General features: G+C 32.7%; 1 protein-coding gene across 1 annotated transcript in view; it reads left to right on the plus strand.

The window, feature by feature from the left end:
* ZFP42 (ZFP42 zinc finger protein) overlaps positions 1-4,051 on the plus strand; it is a 93,885-nt gene that overhangs the window by 1,175 nt on the left and 88,659 nt on the right.

Below are 4,051 nucleotides of genomic sequence, written 5' to 3' on the forward strand. Positions count from 1 at the left end.
ATACATAGTAAACTCTTTATATGTAATTGGAATGAAAGTGCCCACTTACTTATTCCTCAGAGCAGGATGTTGGTTACATTCCTCTAGTTTCCCCTGCTGCATTTGTTTATAAACCACTCCAAAGCAGCCCTCATTCACCAGGACAATCAGAAGCCAGCAGCAGCCACCAATAATCAGCAGCTGGAGATGTAGGTTTCACAATCACCCAGGGGGATCCTGGACATCAGACAGGTTGGTTGGGGAGAATAATTGCCTACATCTCTAACTTCCTGTTCATCCACAATTTTCATTCCCAATGAGAGAAAGATACAGAGATTTCAGTTATTCCTGGTATGTAGGAGGATTTCATAATGAGTCAGGCAGGAAAATAACAGATGGTGCATTCAGTGTAAATATGAAAATATCCCTGTAGCTAAAACAGAAGGCTGGCACTCCCAAAGGAGTCAAGCAAACACAGAGAAGACTCCCCAGTGTCTTTCAGCTCTTCTCATTTTTGTCTCACTTCTCAAGGCAGAGACTTTGTCTGTAGCCAATAACATCCTAAGTACTCCTACTTGATTGTCCCCAAATTGTGACTTACCCGGAGGCCCCCAGCCTCTGATTTCTGGGCTCTGTCATCTCCTTATCTGCTCACATGGGATCCTTTATGTTTCTTCTCTTTTATTTTAGCTATTTCTTTAGAGTATTAATGCTTATTCCTCCCTTCCTTCTGAACAATATGTCTGTTAGTATGATTCCAACTCCAGTGCTACAATTCTGACCATATTTCATCACTCTCATGTCTTTTTTTATGTATAATTAAGTAGTCCCCTTCTACCACCACCTTTCTTCCTTTTAGACTTCTTTTTTTTAAAAAAAATTAATAATATTCCAGATCTTTCCATTAGCTTTACTAGAATTTCCACTTCTCTTATGAAAGGCAGCTGGAAATTTTGTCAACATATAATGTACATTTGGCATACTGATTTTGATATAAAAATTACCCAAAGTAACACTGTGTTAGGGGAGAATCGTGGACTATTTTATCTTAAATCACTTGTGCACTGCTTTTTCTTTTATATAGTAGTACATTTCCTAAGGCAGTAAAAATGTGTAGCCTCCCTTATGTTGAATTTAGTGGCTCTTCAAATAAAATTATAGACTAGGAAGAGTTAGAGTTTACAGAGAAACAGAAGAAATAATATATGGAGATTATATGTATATGTATATATTAGATAACATGCTAAGAGAACAGAAAAACAAAATAAGATAAGATAATATACAACATTAGTAATTTTTAAAAGGAGATATACTTTAAGATTTAAAAACTCATAATTAAATTATTTAAAAACTTTAAACCAATATTTCAAAATTAAATTAAATTAATAATTTTCAAATAAAAACTATATTAAATTTGATTCAAGAAAAAATCTGAATAACGATAAAACTATTTAGCCTTATGAAGATATAAATAATTTCTATTTTATACAAAAGTTTTTGGAGAAGAAAAGGAAAAAATTGCCTGTCTCATTGTGTGAGGCAAAAGTAACCTTGGTTTTTAAGAATAGTGTAACTCTGACATGAACAGTAAAAGGGAGAAAAGATAAATATGTGAGGTGATGAATATATTAACTCAACTGTGGGACTCCTTTCACAATACATATGTCTATCAAATCATCACATTGTATACTTTAAATCTATTACAATTTTATTTGTCAATTATACCTCAATAAAGTCAAAAAAAAGATTTAACAGGTAAAAAAAGAACAAGAGAAAATTTTAACCAACTAAAACAAATGAAAAAATTCTAAATAATTTTTTTGCAAATTTAATTCAGCAGTGCATTTTAAAAAACGATAATGCATGATACTCAAGTGGCATATTTTCCTTAGAAATGAAAATCTGGTTCAAGAGAAAAACCTCTCAATGTCATATATCACATTAAGAAATTACAATGGTGGTTGCCAGAGACTGAAGGGATGCAAAACGGGGGGTTGTTGTTTAACAGGTTTCAGTTTTGCAAGATAAAAAACGTTCTGGAGATTGGTTGCACATAATATGAATATACTTAACACTGAACTGTACACATAGAAATGTTTAACATAATAAATCTTGAACTATGACTTTTTTACCTATCATGGTAAAAGTTCTAAAGAAAATACATAAGAACAAATATATAAATTATCTCAATAGATGCTGCAGTGGTAAAGAAAATCAATACGTATTCATTATTTAAAAAAATAAACTAACGCATCTGATATAAGAAGGAGATTTCCTATTCTAATAAGCTACATAATGGTCCCTCATAAATGTCCACATCCTAATCCCCGGAAAGCATGAGTATTACCTAATATGGCAAAAAGGACTTTGCTGATGTGATTAAGTTAAAGATGTTGAAATGAGAAGAGTAGCTTGGATTATCCAGGTGAGTCCAATATAATTACAAAGGTCCTTATAAGAGGGAGGCAGGAGGAGTCAGAGAGTAGAAAGAGATGTGTGATGTGTGATGGAGATGGAGACTGGGATAGGGATACTGTGCTTTAGATATAGAGAAAGAGATCATAAGCCAAGGAAAATAGGTGAAAAAGGCAAGAAAACAGATTCTCCCTTTAAACTCTCCAGAAGAAACCAGCACTACTAGCCTTTCATGTAGCCCTGTGAAACTGATTTTAGAATCTGGCCTCCATAACTGTAAGATAAGAAATTTGTGTTGTTTGAAGCTACTAAGTTTGTAGTAATTTGTTACAACAATAGAAGGAAACTAATTACACTTTTTTTTTTCATTTTTATGTCAACATTTAATTCTCAATATTGAACAGCATATAGTAGAGATCAAATTATTATAATTCATCGAACAGTGTTCTTACACAGAGGATACATTGATGAATATGAAACAACTCTAGAATTCATGCAGTCATAATCTCTTTGTGGATTCTGATAAATGAACCATTAAATGTATATTCTATAATATTCTTAGTACCATTACAGGGATTATTATAGAAATACAAAAGCAGGGCACATAAATAATCTTTTGGCAGGAGTTCTAAGGTGGACAGAGGTCAAGAGACCTTCCTTAATATATGTAATAACAAGTTAATTCCAAAAGATAAGGAACAGCAATACAGGGAGGACATTCTAGTTAAAGAAGATATCTGTGAAGGTTTAGTGTAAAATAGAAAGTCACCATAGCAAGTCACCATAGATATTAACATGGATACTGTAAAAAGGAAGAGGTGAGACTACAAGTAGAAGCCAAGTCATACAAATTTCTCTGTCATAATAAATGAATACAATTTGTAATAAATATAGTGAGAAATTTCTGAAAAGTATCAAATTGAAGGTGATAAAATCAGATCTTTGCTTCTTAAAGATTATTATGGTTGCAGCATGGTGGATTTTTAGAATAGGTCAAACTTTTAACAGGGAGAAATAATATGAAGGCGATAAATATTTTAAGCGTGAGGTTGTAAGTAGCCTGAAAATGGAGACATATAGGAATTATGAGAGTCTATGCTTCTCTCAGATTCCCTTGCATTCAACCATTTTTATGGACCCATCTCCTCATTTCTTTGTGCTTCTGTTCCTCAGGCTCACCTCTAAAATTTAATGCTCACACCTAAAATAAGTCTGTCAAAGAAACACAGAGAAACTAGGTTTGGAAAAAATAACTCACTCGTTTGAGAAATATCTAATCCCCATCTCTCTTCCCTCCAGGACAAATCAAAGATACCCTGTGGATTCATGCTGAAGCTGAGATTTAACATAATTACACCCTTTCTTTCTTGACCTGTCCTAGAAAGAAATTTCCCTTGCACATCTGCCATTTGAGAACACAATGAGAAGATGTCTATCTATGAACTAGGAAGAAAGTCCTCACCATACACTGAATCTCTGGTGCCCTTTTATATTTACACCCTTTCTTTCTATTTATTTGTTTGTTTTTATTTTTTCATTTTTAATTTTTTTTAAATTTATTTATTTTTTATGGTGACATTGCTTAACAAAATGCAATAAGTTTCAGCTGTACATTTTAACAATAAATCATATGTATTTATACTGTGTGTTCTCTCAT

This window comes from Pteropus alecto, unplaced genomic scaffold, assembly GCF_000325575.1.
Source record: "Pteropus alecto unplaced genomic scaffold, ASM32557v1 scaffold24, whole genome shotgun sequence".
NCBI classification, from domain to species: Eukaryota; Metazoa; Chordata; class Mammalia; order Chiroptera; family Pteropodidae; genus Pteropus; species Pteropus alecto.